Consider the following 20178-nt stretch of genomic DNA (forward strand, 5'->3'; position numbering starts at 1 on the left):
TCAGGAGGTCAAGGCTACAGTGAGCCACATGTGCACCACTATACTCCAGCCTGGCTGACAGTGTGAGACTCTGTCTCAAAAAGAAGAAGAGGAAGAGGAAGAGGAAGAAGAAGAAGAAGAGGAGGAGGAGGAGGAGGAGGAAGAGGAAGAGGAAGAGGAAGAAGAAGAAAGTCAATGAAACCAAAAGGTGGTTCTTCAAAAACAGAGAAACTAAAAATCACCAATATCACTATTCTGTATGATAGTGAATGAATGTGACAAAATTGCATAGAACTAAATATGCACAAATGAGTACAAGTCAAAATGGAGAAACTGGCATAAGATCTATCAGTATCAACGGCAATATCATGGTTGTAGACATTATACTACAGTTTGGCATAATGATATCATTGAAGGAAACTGGGTAAAGGATAAAGAGGATCTCTGCCAGTTTTTACAACTGCACATTTATCAACATCTGTCTCAAAATAAAAAGTTTAATTTTAAAATGTTGAGGGTCAACAAGTTGGGCCAGTTTCATCTGAGCAGTTGGGGTCACTCATGTAGCTTCAGTCATCTGGTATATCACCTTGTGCTGAATGCTCCAAGATGGCCTTGTTTGCATTTCTGGTAGTTAGGGCTGGTGTTGACTGGGGCATTACATGGAGGTAGAGTTCCTAGAGGGCACATCCCACCACACAAGCACTCTTCAAGACTCTACTTACATCACATGCCCCATTGGCCAAAGCAAGTCACATGGCCATACTCAGAGTCATTATGGGAAATCACTACACACAGGCACGTAACACAAGAGACATGATTCATCGGCAGCCATTTCTAACATGATCTCCCACAAAGGGTGAGAATGTTTTTCTTTCTTTCTTTTTTCTTTTCTTTTCTTTTTTTTTTTTTTTTTAACAGAGTTTTGGTCTTGTTGCCCAGGCTGGAGCGCAATGGCTCAATCTCGGCTCACTGCAACCTCCACCTCCCGGTTCAAGCGATTCTCCTGCCTCAGCCTCCCGAGTAGCTGGGATTACAGCCATGCACCAGCACTCCCAGCTAATTTTGTATGTTTAGTAGAGACGGGGTTTCTCCATGTTGGTCAGGCTGGTCTTGAACTTCTGACCTCAGGTGATCTGCCCACCTCGGCCTCCCTTCTGACCTCAGGTGATCTGCCCATCTCGGCATCCCAAAGTGCTGGGATTACAGACATGAGCCACCATGCCTGGCCAAGAATATTTTTCAATCATATTTCTTCATGGATATCTATCACTTGGATCTGTCACATATTTTTCTTTTTTCTTTTTCTTTTCTTTTTTTTTTTTTTGAGACGAAGTCTTGTTCTGTCACCCAGGCTGGAGTGCAGTGGCGCAATCTCGGCTCACTGCAACCTCCACCTCCCAGGTTCAAGCAATTCTCCCTACCTTAGCCTCCTGAGTAGCTGGGATTGCAGGTGCCCACCACCACGCCCAGCTAATTTTTGTATTTTTTAGTAGAGACAGGGTTTCGCCACATTGGCCAGACTGGTCTTGAACTCCCGACCACAGGTGATCTGCCGGCCTCAGCCTCCCAAAGTGCTGGGATTACAGGCCATTGCGCCCAGCCTGCTCATATATTTTTAAACACCTTTCCATATTTAGATATTGCCCAGCCTTGGGAATACACCTTTCCCAGCTTCCCTTGTCAAAGTGCTGCACACACAGGACTTGGCTCTGCCAACCAGACACAAGGGTGAGGCTCAGAGATGACCTGTGAAGAAACAGGCAGGGCATCTGGGCATCCATTTTGTTGAAGCTGAAGCATTGGAAATAGCATATTTCTGGACGGGTGGCAACAACAGCTTCTTGACTGTGGCAGAGGCAGTGTGATTCAGGGCTCAGTGAGGGCGAGGGTGGTTTCCTGACCAGGGTGAAGGAAGCCTCGTACAGAAGTCAAAAGCAGCCATATCTCCCTTGCCATTCTAGTTCTGTGGTGTGAGCTGGAAAGTTGTTGCTATAATCCCAGCCTACAGCTTTTTCTTCTAGCCCTTTCAACATTTTGGTGCATTTCTAGCAAATCCCTCTTCCTTAAATTATCTGGAGTGGTGTGGGAAACCAAAATATGCCATCCCAAAATATACTTCTTTGGCATACTTCAGGTTGGTTTTTCAGAAAAGCTGCAGATGGGAATAGCTCTGAAAAAGCTATTCTCTTATAAAAGAAATTTACATCTATCTACATTAGTAAAGCAAACAGGAGATGCAGGCACAGGCTTTCTCTGAGGTTCTCTTATCCTTATGTAGGAAAGAGTAACTCACAGGAAAATGAGACTGATGGTCTGACACTTTTATTTTTGTTTATTTATTTATTTAATTAGGGTCTCACTTTCTCATCCAGGCTAGGGTGCAGTGGCATGATCATGGCTCCCTGCAACCTTGAACTCCTAGGCTCAAGTGATCCTTCCACCTCAGCCTCCTGAGAAGCTTGGATCATAGGCACACAGCACCAAACCCAGCTAATTTTCTTTTAAATATTTTAGAGATGGAGTCTTGCTATGTTGCCCAGGCTGGTCTTGAACATCTGGCCCCAAGCAATCCTCCCACCTCAGTCTCTCAAAGCACTGGGATTACAGGTGTGAGCCCCCATGCCCAGCCTGATACTTTTAAAGGTCTGACAGAGAAACCTTTACCACAGGCTGCCATCTATTTTGTTCTCAGGACTGCTACCTGAGAGATTTCATCTGCATAGTAAGACAGGCTTTGCTTGACTTGCCTTTCTTCCCCTCACCCTCCTATAGCCTGTTACCACCTACCCCCAGGAGCCCCAAACTCCTATTTCTTTCCATATGGTATAAGAACTTCAGTCATCTGGCTCTTCTTTGAGTATCATACTTTGTATGGCTTCTGTGCATTGGCATGTAAATAAATTTATATGCTTTTTCTCCTATTAATCTGTCTATTGTCCATTTGTTTTATAGACCCAAATTATTGAACCTTCAGAAGCAGGGGGAAGAAAAATTCCCTTCACCCTTACAGTGGATTCTGTTGTCTGCAGGTGGTAATGCTGGTGGATAAAAATCTCTTTTTGAATTATCAGTTATATGTCAGTCTTGCCTATTCAAAATAAACAAAAATGTAATTTAAAAATGAATAATGTAAAAGGGTGTGATCTGAATCTTTCCCAATCCCTGTTTAATGTCTGTCTCTCAAGCAGTCCCTCTCTCTCCTGACCTCAACCTCTCATTTTTCCCTGAAGCGCAATCTTGAGCCCTGCTTGATCCATATGAAACCACTATTTTTGTTGGTCAAAATAGCCAAGAACTAGCAATTCCATAGTCTTCAACTTCACACTTGCCATTTGTATTAGTCTGTTCTCAATCTGCTAATGAAGACATACCTGAGACTGGGTAATTTATAAAGAAAAGAGGCTTAATTGACTCACAGTTCCACATGGTTGGTGAGACCTCACAATCATGGCAGAAGGCAAATGAGGAGCAAAGTCACATCTTACATGGTGATAGGCAAGAGAGCTTGTGCATGGGAACTCCCATTTGTAAAACCATCAGATCTCAAGAGATTTATTCACTACCATGAGAACAGTAAGGGGGAAACTGCCCCTATTAATAAATTATCTCGACCTGGTCCCTCTCACTACACATGGGAATTGTGGGAGCTACAATTCAAGACGAGATTTGGGTGGGGACACAGCCAAACCATATCATCATTCTTTTGAATTTATCTTTTCTCAAAACTTCAACTTTATCCATCTGCCAATTTTCAAGTCTTTACCAAGTCTCTATCCTATATAATTTCCCATGGAACATTCTACTCATATGTGTCCTTGTCACTTTAAAGAAAATGTATAGAAAATCAAATGTATCCTCTTTCCCACAAGTTAACATTCTCATTTGATGTCTCTAATCTATCCACGGCACTAACATTTTCTAAGTCACTCAGGCTTGACGAAGTGTGGATTCATTATGACTTTTACTTCGAAATGTCTCACTGTATACAGCAAGAAGTGGTGGTTAAGAGCTGAGACACAGGAGGCAGCCTGCCTGGGTGTGAATTTTGACTTGGACATTTATTAGAGATGTTCTTGGGCCTGTTATTTAACCTTACTGTGTCTCAGTTTCCTCAACTGTAAAACAGGAGTGTCAATAATGCTTAGTTCAGGAGGCATAAATGAGTTCAGATTTCTACAGACAGTTCCTGACGTATGGCTCAACTTAAGGTTTTTTATCTTAACAATGGCATAAAATCATTCAGTATACTCCTTAACGTTGATGGGATTACAACTTCATAAACCTATCATAAATTGAAAATATTCTAAATCAAATGACTTAAGACATTTTCAATTTATGATGGGTTTATCAGGATATAACCTCATGTTAAATCAAGGAACATCTACATAGTATTCAGAACAGCACCTAGCATATAGTGTTTTTTTTTAAACTGGTTTGTTTGTTTTGAGATGAAGTTTTGCTCTTATTGCCCAGGCTGGAGTGCAATGGCACAATCTCGGCTCACTGCAACCTCCGCCTCCCGGGTTCAAGCGATTCTCCTGTCTCAGCCTCCCGAGTAGCTGGGATTACAGGCATGCGCCAGCATGCCCATCTAATTTTGTATTTTAAGTAGTAACGGGGTTTCTCCATGTTGGTCAGGCTGGTCTTGAACTCCTGACCTCAGGTGATCTGCCCACCTCAGCCTCCCAAAGTGCTGGGATTACAGGTGTGAGTCTGGGATTACCCCACCCAGCCGGTTTGAATCCTACTACAAAAATTAGCTGGGCATGGAGGTGAGTGCCTATAGTTCAAGCTATTTGGGAGGCTGAGGTAGGAGAATCACCTGAACCTGGGAGATAGCGGGTGCAGTGAGTCATGATTCACAACCTCTTACACCTGGCTTTTCTTTTTCTTCCCAACACCATCACCTGTATCATTTTCATCTCCTTAAGGACCTCCTCAAGGTTCTCCCTGCTGCCGGTTCTCCCCTTTTCAGCCTCTTCCACACATTGTTGCTACCACGTTGATTTCCCCAAATCACTGCGGGGATCCTATCTCATCCCCCACAGAAAGCTCCTTAATGCCAACAAAAGGAAGCCCCACCACAGGTCCACACTGATCAAACCCAGATGTTCTGCCCTCTCCACATTTCTGAGACTGGACCCGCCAAACCATTCCATTCCTTCTCTAGCTCCCACAGCTTTACCCAACTGCTCATTTGCACTTTAACTGCTGCATAGCAGGACTGCCCTTTAACTGTTAACATGTATACATCTGTCTTCCTTGAATAGACAGAAAGTTCTTGAAGGCTGGAGAGCTTATACCACCCATACCAGGCACAGACTAGTGCTGGGTAAATACTAACCAAGACATAATGTTTTCCTGTATTCACACTTCCTTTTCAGCTTCCCGGTGGAGCCAGCTTGACAACATCTTTCTCTTTCCTACAACTGAAACTATAATTGTAAAACCAAGAGCAAGGGGCCAGTGTGGGAGATGAGATTGTACCTTCTAAAAGACATCATGGTGGAAGGAAGAGTCCAGTTGCAGGTGTGAGAGGCTAAAGCACCTCCATTAACAAGCAGGATGTACAGTGAGGCTCATCTACCTCCTCTGAATCTCATTTCCGTGTCTGCAAATGAGGACATTAACAAAGCTCCCAGTCCTCCTCAGGCTTAAACATTCTGTGACAAATCTCTAAGAGGGTGGATTTGGGAAGCTAATTTTCAAATTAATTGAGCAGTGTGGAGTTATTGCATGGAGAATTAAACTGCTGTCCACAACAGTTCATTTCCTGAGTTTGTTTATCAACCAATGTTTAATAGGCACTATTTATTCTGCAGTATCACGGGTGGAGTGCTATGGAGACACAGAAGTTGTATCTCACCGGATCCATAGCTTCAAAAAGTTTATTATGTAATTAGAGTTTATTATATAATAAAAGCTCACCAAGCTCATGATCCAGCAAATGGCATTGTTTGTTTACCTAAGGCTTCTTTTGTAAAATAAGAAAGTTTTACTTGAATCATACGTATAATCCCCCGGGAGCTGTGTGTTCTATGTGTCGTTTCAATGTTATTTTATTTGAAATACACACACACGGTATGTTTCAATGTAAATATATGCATTTAAAATGTATATATTTTAAATATCTCCATCAACAGGCTGATTTTTAAAACTTTTCAATATATCAAATAACGTAAATTTTCAAATATACACAAAAAGAGAGAATTGTATTATGAACTCCATGTACTGATCACATACCTTCAACAGCCATCAGCTTTCTGCCATTCTTTTTCAGCAGATCCCAGCATCACCTCCCTGTGTGTGTGTGCGTGTGTGTATGTGTGTGTGTGTGTGTGTGTGTGTGTATGTGTGTGTGTGTGTATGTGTGTGTGTGTGTGTGTGTATGTGTGTGCCAAGACACTGCTCCTCAAGCTAAGGACTCTTTTGTTAGATCTCCATTCTACCATGGACCGTCACCAGCACACAGCTCACACCCAAGCCACACATAACACACCAAGCAGGTTCGACAACACCCAAACTAAGTTCTATTCTCATTAGAGTCCACTGATCACTACTTGGACGCCCTGGCAATGTCAATGTACTATAGCCATTTCTAAATACTTGTTGTCAATTTCTGCATTTATTAGACCAAGAGCACACAATTTGCAAACTAGCCCCAATCCTCAGACTTTGAGTAGTACTGCACTAGAGTATTTTAAAATCAAATCTAAGGCATTATTTTATTGCATCTGTAAATTCAGCATGTATCTCTAATGGATAAGTACGTTTTTGTTGTTGTTGCTGTGTCACCCAGGCTGGAGTGCAGTGGTGCGATCTTGGCTCACTATAACCTCTGCCTCCCGGGCTCAAGTGATCCTCCCACCTCAGCCTCCCGAGTAGCTGAGACTATAGGTTATGCAACACCATGCCCAGCTAATTTTTTGTATTTTTGGTGGAGAAAGCATTTCACCTTGTTACCCAAGCTGGTCTTGAACTCATGAGCTCAAGTGATCTGCCTGCCTCGGCCTCCCAAAGTGCTGGGATTATAGGCATGAGCCACGGTGCCCGGCCTTGCACTTTTTAAAAACAACCAGAATATAATACTCCCAAGAAAACAATCAATAATTCCTGAACATCACCTAATATTTAGTCCATGTTCAATTTTCCCCAATTATCTCAAAAATGCCTTCTTACAGTTGGTTTGTTGGAATCAGGATTCAAACAAGGACTTTGCATTTGGTTGACATACCTTTTAAGCCAAACTATAGTAGTCTCTCTCTCCTTTAAAAGCTGTTTTTAAGCCATTCTCCAAATAGATTGGTTTACCATTAACTATAAAAATTTCCTGACCCATCATGCTTCCAGTGGTTTTCCATGCATTTGCTGTGGCTTAAAAACAAATTACTTCCTCCCCCTAAAGATACCCATTATCTATGCCTATTAGAGGCACATTCACATTCCCCAGACTTTTCGCCAGGGCACCAGAATGATTTAGATTACCATATATTAAAAAAGTGCCAGTCACTCTCGCTGTCTTATCATCTCTGGTTCTCTTTGTCTCCAATGGGTCCATTCATACAGCAGATACCGTGAATGTTATTAAATGAACCATAGGTATTCTTGCCCTTGATGTGCCAAAGCAGTGTTTACCAGGTACATTCATTTCTTTGGGGACCTATGCAGACATATAGTGGGCCTAGTGGGAAAGTGAGGAGCTTAATATGACTTGAGATACTCAAGTGATTTGATTTGGACCAGATCCATCTGTGGCTGTCACACAATGACATCTTTTTCCATACCCCTCACCACTAAGGCTACAGAAGCTCAGGTAGCTTTGGGTCTTCATTGGCCAACACTTCAGGAAGAATCATAGAAAAATCATAGAACAGAAAAATAATCTGAGCAACTATGCAGTCAAGCCCCCTGAAGGGATGGAGACAAAGGCCCCCACAGCTATCTAGATGCCTCCTGGACAAGAGCCCTGGTCTCTGGCTTCCAGAGGAGGCTCTGTGTATATGGGATATCAATTTCTATGCCACTCAGGGTTCTCAGTTGCACATAACAGAAAACGATTCTGGCTGACTTTAATAGGAGGATAGTAGGTGGCTAGCAGAATTGACAGGATGGGTAACCAGGTTTTGAAATTGGGCAGGCTCTGAGGGAGGCTGGGCAGCAAGGACACAGCCTAGGCCATGCTTCAGGGGCAGTCTGGGTAGGATGTCCCTAACTGTGGCTCTGCTGCCACTCTGGCTGCTGGACATCAACACAGCTGAACACCAGAGTCAGATGCCACTGCTGCTTGAAATTCTAAACTGTCCCTGAGTCTCAATTAAAACTCCTGGTGTACGGAAAAGAAAGAGAGATCAGACTGTTACTGTGTCTATGTAGAAAGGGAAGACATAAGAAACTGCATTCTGACCTGTACCCTGAATAATTGTTTTGCCCTGAGATGCTGTTAATCTGTAACTTTGCCCCAACCTTGAGCTCACAGGAACATGTGTTGTATGGAATCAAGGTTTAAGGGATCTAGGGCTGTGCAGGATGTGCCTTGTTAACAACATGTTTACAGGCAGTGTGCTTGGTAAAAGTCATTGCCATTCTCCAGTCTCAGTAAACCAGGGGCACAATGCACTGCGGAAAGCCGCAGGGACCTCTGCCCTGGAAAGCCGGATATTGTCCAAGGTTTCCCCCCATGTGATAGTCTGAAACATGGCCTCGTGGGATGGGAAAGACCTGACTGTCCCCCAGCCTGACACCCGTGAAGGGTCTGTGCTGAGAAGGATTAGTGAAAGAGGAAAGCCTCTTGCAGTTGAGATAGAGGAAGGCCACAGTCTCCTGCCTGCCCCTGGAAACTGAATGTCTCGGTATAAAACCCGATTGTACATTTGTTCTGTTCTGAGATAGGAGAAAAACCGCCCTGTGGCGGGAGGCGAGACATGTTGGCAGCAATGCTGCTGTTATTCTTTACTCCACTGAGATGTTTGCGGGGAGAAAAGCATAAATCTGGCTTACATGCACATCCAGGCATAGGACCTCCCCTTGAACTTATTTGTGACACAGATCCTTTGCTCACATGTTTGCTTGCTGACCTTCTCCCTATTATCACCCTGCTCTCCTATCACATTCCTCTTGCTGAGATAGTGGAAAGAGTAATCAATAAAAACCTGAGGGAACTCAGAGACCAGTGCCGGTGCAGGTCCTCCATATGCTGAGCACCAGTCCCCTGGGCCCACTGTCCTTTCTGTACACTTTGGCTCTGTGTCTTATTTCTTTTCTCCGTCTCTTGTCCCACCTGACAAGATATACCCACAGGTGTGGAGGGGCAGGCCGGCCACCCCTTCATCCTGGGTGGGAGCATTTGATTGGCCGAGGCTAGATAATATGACTGTCCTCTAGTGACCAGGGACCAGGGAAAGGGCATCCGGCTTGGCTCCTTTCTATAGTAAGAAGTAGATCCTGCCTGCCTTCATGATCACATCACAGAGGGAAGGGCATTAGGATGCTAAGTAACCCCCACAACCGCAAATGACTATTTCACCTCCCCATTTGGACTTCTGTGAGCATATAGACATCACCAACAGTTTTGTCTTTGCTTTGTTTTTCTTGAGACAGGGTCTCACTCTGTCACCCAGGCTGGAGTGCAGTGGCATTATCATGGCTCACTGCAGCCTCTGACCTCCTGGGAACAAGCAATCCTCCAGCCTCATCCTCCTGAGTACCTGGGACTACAGGCATGAGCCATTATGCTTGGCTAGTTTTTTATTTTTTTAATTTCCCGTAGAGACGAGCTCTTGTGATGTTGCCCAGCCTGGTCTTGGACTCCTGGGCTCAAGCAATTCTCCTACCTCGGCCTCCCAAAATTCTAGGATTAGAGGCATGAGCCACTGTGCACGGCAGTTACTTTATTTCTACAAAATATGGAGGCATTTCCTGTCACTCCTCAAATGAGTTACACCCCCTACAAAAAGCACTGTTCTAAGTGCTGAGTTTGCAAAGGCTTTCACCTCACTGAAGGGGAAAGAATTTCTTTTTTTTTTTTTTTTGAGACGGAGTCTCGCTCTGTCGCCCAGGCTGGAGTGCAGTGGCGCGATCTCGGCTCACTGCAAGCTCCGCCTCCCGGGTTCACGCCATTCTCCTGCCTCAGCCTCCCGAGTAGCTGGGACTACAGGCGCCCACAACCGCGCCCGGCTAATTTTTTGTATTTTTAGTAGAGACGGGGTTTCACCGTGGTCTCGATCTCCTGACCTTGTGATCCGCCCGCCTCGGCCTCCCAAAGTGCTGGGATTACAGGCGTGAGCCACCGCGCCCGGCCAGGGGAAAGAATTTCTTCTGTCTCACTAGTTCACTGATTGCCTCCTTCTGGCCCAATAGCTGGGGGAAAACCAAAGATCCATCTGTCCACTTGACTTTTGCTCAGATGCTTAGTGTGCAGCACATTAGCTTCCAGGGGCATTGAAACTTCTTCTCCAAGGGTTCCATTAGTGATTAGACGCTCACTTTAAAGTATGTCATGCTGCCACGTATCAGACTGGGACAGAGATGAACTGGAACATGAGAGATGTGTTGAGGTGACAGCCAGGATTCTGCCATTGTTCTTTCAGTGTACTTCTGATGCCTCTCAAATTCCACAAGGGGAGGTGTTGATGTGTGTGGTTAAGTAACATGAAGCCAGAGCTGACACTGTGGCAGCTGCTCCCAAAGGCACAGAGTTTTCTTTGTTGCCAGGAAAAGATGCCCTTGAATTTTCTGGGCTGAGGTAAGAAAGTTTGGCAGATCCTGCCTTCTCTGCTTTCTGATTGCCTTAATGGATTACAAGATAGAAAATAAGGAGCCAGAAGGACCTTCAGAGAATCTATCCACAGCCTGTGTGTCTTAGGTTCTCCCCAGAAATAGACTCTCAGGCACAAATTCAAGTGCAAGGAGTTTATTTGAGTGGGAAAGCAAGGAACTGAGACAGGAGAGGGGAAAAAAAAGCAGTAAAAGGTACGTTATCAAGCAACTTACCACTGTGGGCACCTGGAACTTAATCCTACTGGAGCCAGCGCAGACTGGAAGCCTCAAGGTTATCCTGTACAAGGAGTAAGGCAGCTGGGGTATTTAAACACTGGTCCCCATCCGTCTTTGGTTGAAGGCTGAGACTGGGAGGGCACTAATTTCCCAGCGCTTCCAGCTTGCTGTGTGAATGGGCAAAGCAAGCTCTGGTCACCAGACAAAGCCCTCGGGCAAAGAGGCAGATGCCGGCTGTTATAAGTCAGGTGCTGTGCCACAAAATGCTAAGGCCCGAGGGGGCATGGGCAGGGCACCCAAAGCATCTGCTGTACTGTGTCCACTCTCATCCTCCAGACTGTGGACAAACTTCCTGTTCATCACTCATTCAAAGTGCAGCATAAATCTTCCCAGAATCATCCAGGCATGGTAGCTCATGCCTGTAATCCCAGCACGTTGGGAGGCCGAGGTGGATGGATCACCTGAGGTCAGGAGTTCGAGACCAGCCTGATCAACATGAAGAAAATCTGTCTCTACTAAAAACACAAAATTAGCCTGGCTTGGTGGTGCATGCCTGATCCCAGCTACTCTGGAGGCTGAGGCAGGAGAATCGCTTGAACTTGGGAGGTGGATGTTACAGTAAGCCAATATCGTACCATCGCACTTCAGCCTGGGCAACAAACTCTGTCTCAAAAAAAAAAAAAAAAAAAAACTCTTCCCAGAATCAATCGGGAGGTGCACATCCTCCAGTATCCACAAAACCAGATTTCTAATTGGTACAGGTTGCTTATCTCACTATTTGCTGCTCAGTAACTCTCCACCCGTGTTACAGAGTCACTCGGGTTTAATCTTCTTTCAGCCCTACCAGAAAACTCATCAGCAGCCCACAGACCCTGACCACAGCCCTGGCATAACTCAACAAATGCTGACCGATTGACTCACTCTCATGTCCTTCCATTCAGTAAATGTCCTGGATATTTGGAAATGCCACAGTTCACAGCCAATGCACTTTCAACAGGTCCTGAAAAATGATTTGGAGAGGTTTACAATTTGCTAAATGTGTTGAGTCTGGGATTGGTAGAGAACCATGACTTTGGGAGAATAGAACGTTTCTCTTCTCTGGGACATAGGTCGGGTTCCTTCAGCACTATGGATAGAATTTGCTTAAACTGTGGGTCAGCTAGCTGTGAGTTGCAACTTGGGGGTGTCTGTGAGAGGCTGGGTCGTTGGTGAAAGCAGAAACACTTACTTAGTTTTGTCTGGTGTATGAACATCCTACTAAGATTTATTGAAGGAATTGAAAGACCATCTGGGGTTTGCCATGTGATCTTATATTAATGAAGGGATATATTTGAGTCTCATGTCTTGCTGGTTTTCATCATTCATTTTTTTTTCTTTTTCACCCTGAGTATCAGTCTTTAATAGAAATTGTGATAGCTCAGGATCAGGTGGTTTCATCAAAAAGGACCTTAATAGGTCACCTGGGTAGCCCCTCAGTCTCCAGGCTACACCATGCTTAAACTATTCCTAACAGGACACTGCTTATCCACAGTCTGGACATTTTTCCAAAAGTGGGGTCAGGCTGGGTGCAGTGGCTCACGCCAGACCAGCCTGGCCAACATGGTGAAACCCTATCTCTACTAAAAATACAAAAATTAGCCAGGCATGGTGGCACACACCTGTAATCCCAGCTACTCGGGAGGCTGAGGCAGGAGAATTGCTTGAACCCGGGAGGCAGCGGTTGCAGTGAGCTGAGATTGCGCCGCTGCACTCAAGCCTGGGTGACAGAGCGAGACTTCATCTCAAAACAAAACAAAACAAAAGAGGGGTCAAAGAAATGCCATTTGCATTATTAGCACCTGTATTTTTCTGCCCAGATCATAAAGTTTACAGCATCTATCTTATTTATATCAAATATGTCATCTACGTCTATGTTTACAGCTATATCATTTATCTATAGGCTATATCTTATAACATCATTTGCCTCTATATTTACACATACTCCACCTACATCTGTGTTCACAACTTTATCATCTCCAGCCCCATTTTCATCTTTACTATCTGCATCACCTATACCTATGCTTACATTACATCAATATCTACATCAACATTTTGATCTACACCATCTGTACCAGTGGTTCTCAACTGGGGCAGCTTTGCCCAGGGACATTTGGCAACTTCCAGAAAGACTTCTTATTGTTACAGCTCAGGGTTGGGGGGAGAAATGCCCTCAGCATCTAGGCCAGGGATGCTGCTAAATCCCAGGGATGCTGCTAAATCCTGCAATGCACAGGATAGTCTTTGACAACAAAGATATATTCAGCCTAAAATATCAATAGTGCTGAGGTTGAGAAACCCTAATCTACATCACCTTCCTCATCTGCATCCATATTTACAGTTATACCATGCACATCTGCATCTATATTTGCATCTACTCTATCTATATCTGTGTATATATCTACACCATCCACTCTACATTGGCATCTACATAATTGACGGCTACCTCGACAGCATCTGCAATATCTATGTCAACTACATTGACATCATTCACTCCACCTACATCATCCACATCTACAGGATCTAAACTTTGCATGCACATCTATATCTAATTATATACATGATATGACAATCAACACATGTTTGTTATATCAAAATGAGTGGTCTTTTTAGACTAGAAGGAAATTTTAATTTTAATTTTTCCCTCCCCTGGCCTCACACATAAAACGTAAGTGGAACGGATCCTTACCTGGCAGGGGAGATACCATGATCATGAAGGCGGTTTTCCCAGGGTGAGGTTTATCCATTGCACTCCAGACGTGCTGACCCTGTGATTTCCCCAAATGTGGGAAACTCAATTGCATAATTTGTGGCAGTGGGAACTATGTTCTCACTATTCCCTGTCTTTTTTAAAAAGGGAGTAGAACAGAGGCCAATCATTGTCTACTATACTCCCTGAAGTATAAGAAGCACGAGCTCTTTTCCGACTCTGTTATTGCTTGCAAACACCTCAATATTGTTGGCTTATGGGCTTTGATAAGCAACCAAGGAGGCTTCCATTTTGATCTGGGTTGAAGTGAGAAGTGAAACGTGTCTGATAAATTTCATTCCTGCTCTGTCTTTGCTTGCCAGCCTCTCAGGATGAGAGGGCATCAGATGCAGAGACACTTGTCTCACAATTCATCACAATGGTGATAAGGAATAGTTTCTTCTCAAAAGAGCAATCACTGCACTTGGAGAACCTGATATGGTTGATCACATCTTGTTCCACCGGAACTGGTCTGGGCTGGAAAACATGCAGTTGACACATGGGAAGCTGCAGATACTGTTATTTCAGGCTGGGCTCTTTGGGTCTCAGAATAGCAAAAGACATCTGATTCCATGACCAAAACAGCAGCTCAGGTTGCCACGTTCAGTTAAGCTTCCTTAGGTACATGAGCTGATTTGTCAGCCAAGGCAAAAGTCAAGTGATGTTTCTAGATGAAATTGAGAACACGGGGGATAGACAAACAAGAGCAAATCCCTGTGGCTTCTTTAGCCTGTGACATTTACTCAATAACTTTGCTTCCTGGTAGAAACCCTTGCCTCCTGGAGACCAATATTTTTCCTCCAGGAACAAGATTGGCCTGAGGCAAAGTTTCAAAACAGACTCTTTCTCACCTTTTTATATTCTCATTCTTTGTAGTGTTTTCAAATTCTCAATAAATATTAATACTTAGAACTTGGAAATGAGAAATCAGAAGTTATTTACTCATTATTACGGATTTAACATTTTTGTTTGTTTGTTTGTTTTGAGACTGAGTCTGGCTCTATAGCCCAGGCTGTAGTGCAGTGGCATGATCTCGGCTCACTGCAACCTCCACCTCCCAGATTCAAGCGATTCTCATGCCTCAGCCTCCCAAGTAGCTGGGATTACAGATGCCCCCTACCACACCCGGCTAATTTTTGTATTTTTAGTAGAGACAGGGTTTCACCATGTTGACCAGGCTGGTCTCGAACTCCTGACCTCCAGTGATCCACTTGCCTTGCCCTCCCAAAGTGCTGAGATTACAGGCATGAGCCACCGCGCCTGCTAGATTTAACATATTTTAATAAATAAGAAATATTCTGTCTAGTAGTATTTAGAAGGAACTATAAGCAAATATCCAAACCTTGTCAAAGGCTAGCAAACATTACTAAATAGTTTTTGAGTAATCTAACATTCAAATCTAGCCCAGCAAAGTTAACAGAATTACATAGAAATCACAATTCAAAATCAACAATTTATAGATTTTTTTGCTTCCAAAAGTTGTTATTTCTTGGAACATCACTCTTCGGGTCTGTGTAAAGTGTGCTATAAAAAGTGCAAAGTTCTTTTTTTAATTTTATTTTTAAAACTTTCTCTCTTTTTTTGTTTTTTGAGATGGAGTCTTTTTCTGTCACCCAGGCTGGAGTGCAGTGGCACAATCTTGGCCTACTGCAACCTCTGCCTCCCGTATTCAAGTGATTCTCCTGCCTTGGCCTCCTGAGTGGCTGGGACTACAGGCACCCGCCATCATGCCCAGCTAATTTTTATACTTTTAGTAGAGATGGGGTTTCACCATATTGGCCAGGCTGGTCTCAAACTCCCGGCCTCAGGTGCTCCACCTGCCTCAGCCTCCCAAAGTGCTTGGAATATGGGCGTGAGCCACCACACCTGACCTAAAAAGTGTAAAGTTCTTAATATTTATTTTATTTGCAAGAATGCCTCCCAATTAGCAGCAGATAGGGCCAGGAACACACACTTGTAACATGGTATTAATTATAAGCAAGGCAGACTGATCAGCCCATGGCACCTTGCTCTCAGAAATGCTGACCTCAACCTTCAACTGCTGCGTCAGCTGATCTTGCCTTCAATGGATCCCTCAATGAATCCCTCATACCACTGAGGCCTCTGCTGATTTTTAAGCTTTAATTCTCACAGAATTGCAATACCTTTCTTCCATTTTCTCAACTAATCTGTCTCAGAATTGGGGATGTGGAAAAGTATATAAATTGTCTATGAAATGCTGGGAAGGAATTTTCTCATGGCCATGCTACTCATCAGGTCATCAGTGGGGACTCCCTCTTCCCTGGCCTGGTGCTCTGACTGCCCGAAGTTTCCTTCTACCTGGTCCCTCTCAGCTTACCCTTTTCCCTTGGTCATTTAAGCTTCAAGGATACACACTCCCTACCAGAAAAACTCCAGGGTTCTCCCAGCTGGACTTCAGACTTGAAGAGAACAGCAATCCGACTAAACTGTTTCACCCTGAAGTATGAATAACTAATACGCCTTCTGTAGGAATTAGAAGCATAATTAAAATAACAGAAATATTTTTGCACGTGTGGGAAAAATAGTCCGACACAACATTCCCTTCAACGATAGCAGAAGAAAATGCTTTCGAGGGCCACCTAGATGATAAACTATGGGCACTGGGCTGGACGTGAGACCATAAAGAGTGTGGAGACAGAGTGTGGTCAAACTTCAACTAAAGGCATTTGAATTCAAATGTTTAAAACAACCAACCAGTAAGAGCCAAACGTAACTCACTTCAGTGACGGCCACTCAGGCTATGTGTTTTTGATCTCTCTGTTGAACACTCCAGTGAGATATGGGCCTAATGGAAGCCAATTCTTGTTGCTAAGCCAACTTCACACCCCAGAGAGTTAGAATCACAGATTAAAACATTAAAACATTAAAACATTCTAACCACCATGGTTAAAAAAATAGGTAAAATGTCATTATTTTTAATGTTAGACTTTCAATAAATTTAGTAGTCAGATGAGAAAAATCGTATCCCATATGTAGACTACGTATTTGCAAAGAAGGTAAGGTGAGGAATTCGGAAACTTATAATTACATGCTCCTTCCATTTAACCAGTGCACCTATGTTAGGAATGTTCCCTTATATTACATAATTGATTGATCACCTTTATCCATATACAAATTCAAATGCAATCCTAACGGTTAAAAGAGATCATAGCTTACTGCGCTACAACCTTGAACTCCTGGGCCAAGCCATCATTCTGCCTCAGCCTCCTGAGTAGCTGGTACTATACATAGGCATGCACCACTTCGCCTGGCTAGCCATTGGCTTTTTATCCATTAAATATATCCTGAATGCAGTGCAACCCTCACCACAGTTGCTTGATGTGATTCTTCCCTTTTAACTCTGTTGGAAACATTTTCACAGTCGAAGTTTGTCTTAGGTGTACAAATGTGCACAATGTTGTCTCACTGTGGCCTGCTGTTCTAGTAGCCAGATCTTTATTCCCTTAACTGATGTTTGACTGCGATGCCGCATAAAAGGCACCATTTGGGGGGAAAAAGATTTTAATCAACATATGCTTCAGCTGCTCTATGTCTTCTTAACAGGATGGTGGGTTTCCTCCAATACAAAGGGTCTCAGTTCCCCTGTAGAATTTTTCTTAGCATGTCTGTGATTACTTGAAGTGTTATTCTTTAATGACTTCCGAATCTTTCTACCAGGCTGAGGTGATCTTTGCAATGTGAAAGATACTGAACTCTACTTGGGCCCTAAAATCTCATTGTCCTTCTTCCTTGATGTAGATATTGAAGATTTTAATATCTCATTTTCATCTCCATCACTTGAGATTGTTGAGATGGTTCTTGCCCACCTGGGAGAGAACATCAGCCAGGCAGAGAACATCAGCCAGGTTCTTGCCCACCTGGGAGAGAACATCAGCCAGCTCATAGAGGAAGGAATGTGAGCATTAAAAGCCAACAAGGCTGTTTCAAATCAGAGTTCTGTCATAAATAGCTGCGTTACCTTGAGCAAATTGCTGGACTTCTCTCTCTGTTTTTTTTTTTTTTTTTTTTTAGATGGAGTGTTGCTCTTGTTGCCCAGGCTGAAGTGCAATGGCACAATCTCAGCTCACTGCAACCTCTGCCTCCCAAGTTCAAGTTCAGCCTCCCAAGTAGCTGGGATTACAGGCACCCACTGCCATACCCAGCTACTTTTTTTTTTTTTTTTTTTTTTTTTGCAGAGACAGGGTTCCACCATGTTGGCCAGGTTGGTCTCAAACTCCTGACCTCAGGTTATCTACCCGTCTCAGCTCCCAAAGTGCTGGGATTACAGGTATGAGCCACCATGCCCAGTCTGCTTAAATTCTCTTAATTTTGCTGTTTTTATCTGCCTCATAGGAGTATTTTAAGGATTCACAGAAATGACGTTTAAGATGCAGGAAGCACATCTTAGAACAGAGGAGGCTTATAGAAGCCCTCAATACAAGGCATCGGTTCTTATTCTTCCCCATGCTTTAGGCATCCCTTCTATATCCCCACCTCTTTTTCCTTATTCATCCAATTCTGTGTCGGTTTCCTTGGGCTGCAGTAACAAACTACCACAAACTTGGTGGCTTAAAACTTATTCTCTCACAGTTCTGAAGCTAGAAGTCTGAAATCAAGAATCGAGGTTTCAGCAGGACTGTGTTCCCTCTGAATCCTACAGGGAAGCATCCTTCCTCGCTTCTTCCCAGTTTTGGATGGTTGACAGCAATCCTCTGCATTCCTTGGCTTGTATTAGGTTGGTGCAAAACCAATTGCGGTTGTTGCCATTAAAAGTAATGGCAATTGGTTTTGTACCAAGCTAATCGCTACATCTCTCCATGTGTCCCTCTTCCCATGACATTCTTTCCTGGGTTTCCTCTGTGTCTCTGTATCCAAATCTCCCTCTTCGTATAAAAACACCAGTTGTTGAATTTAAGGTCCTGATTCAATATAACCTCACCTTAACTAGTCATCTCTGCAAAGACTCTATTTCTAACATGAGATCACATTCTGAGGGTCCAGATTAACATGAATTTGGGGGGGGATGCTATTCCACCCAGTATCTTCACTTTGGGATGTTCAAGTCTTGCCCACCAGGAAGGCCCAGCTCAGATTCCATCGCCTAGGTGTATTGTCCCTAACTGACAGCTCCTATGACCATCCCATGGCATAAACCATGGGAACACATCTGTCCTGTGCCCAGGGGTGCGCTGGTAAATGTTTAGCAAACAGCCCCATCGGGTAGGTGCAGGCAGGGAAATCCTGATATATATGCAGCTGGTTTATGTGCTGTATTATCCCACCACAGCCAAGTTCAAGCTATCAACATGCTGTTAATCAACTTTTGAAATTTCTGAAAATTTAGCAATCAGCTCTCTCAAGCTGGTATGAGGTAACTCAAAGATGGGTGGCACACTGCCTTGTAACTACTGTTTTGTCTCTAATGTTACTCATCATCCTATGAAATAATAAGTTTCTCTGACATATATTTACTTAAGACCCAGCTCAAAATCATCTCCAGTGGAAGCCTTGAGGGCCCCTGCCAACCTTTGAAATCTTCAGTGGCCCAATTTTGTATTTTCTATTTTCCTCCAAAGAAGCACTCATAATCCTGTATTATAATAATGTGTTCACTTCTTTGAATTCTTGACAGGCTCACTGAGGGCAGTTACTGTGTGTCCTAATTGTCCCTGAATCCCAACAACTTGCACAATGTCAGACTCTCTGCAGGAGCTCACTTGTCAAATTGAATTGATCGAAAGGATCAGGGTCCAGTCAATGTTTTGTTTTGTCTCCCACAGTGTCATGCACATAGTAGACATTCAGTACACCTTTCCCCAAATCACACAATATCATAATTTTGGCCCCAAGAGTAGATCTCCCACTCTCATGCTGTTTGAATGCCCTCCCTAATAGTGGTTTCCATACCTGGTTGTGCATTATTCATTCATGCACATGCAATATGCATACTGTTGAATGAATGAAAGAAGCACAACCAGATATGGGAACCATCATAACAGCCACTATGAGCCAGGTACTGTTCTAGGTGCTTGGAATAGAGTACACAATGAAGCAGGCGAAGACTCCTCCCCTCATGGAGCTTAGATTCTAGTGGGAGAGATAGGAAACAAACAAGCAAAACATACGTGGTGTTCTACTGGTTGTGGTAAGTACTTTGGAGAACAATGGAACAGAAGAAAGGATAGAGCATGCTGGCAAAGGGAGAGGGAGAAAATCCCAGAAGACCACACTGAAAAGTGGAATTGAAGCAAATTCCTGAAGTAGAGAGGGAGGGAGGGAGCATGAGACTCTCTGGCCCTGTATGAGGTCACAGTAAGTGCAAAGGACCTGAGGCAGAAGAATGCTTTGCATGTCTGAGGAGCAGCACAGAGGCCAGTGTTGCTGGAGAAGAGTGCATGAGGGGGAAAGCAAGAGACATG

At 43.8% G+C, this 20178-nt stretch overlaps 1 protein-coding gene and 1 non-coding gene across 2 annotated transcripts in view; both read left to right on the forward strand.

Annotated features, from left to right (window-relative positions):
- The window catches only part of CHGB (chromogranin B), an 817086-nt gene that overhangs the window by 767578 nt on the left and 29330 nt on the right, over window positions 1-20178 (forward strand). The gene's annotated exons all lie outside the window — the stretch shown is intronic.
- LOC126929952 (U1 spliceosomal RNA) lies at window positions 13692-13853 on the forward strand. The gene has a single exon (XR_007717382.1). It is a non-coding gene; the product is annotated as a U1 spliceosomal RNA (small nuclear RNA).

The sequence above is a fragment of the Macaca thibetana genome, chromosome 10, assembly GCF_024542745.1.
Source record: "Macaca thibetana thibetana isolate TM-01 chromosome 10, ASM2454274v1, whole genome shotgun sequence".
In the NCBI taxonomy this organism is placed as follows: Eukaryota; Metazoa; Chordata; class Mammalia; order Primates; family Cercopithecidae; genus Macaca; species Macaca thibetana.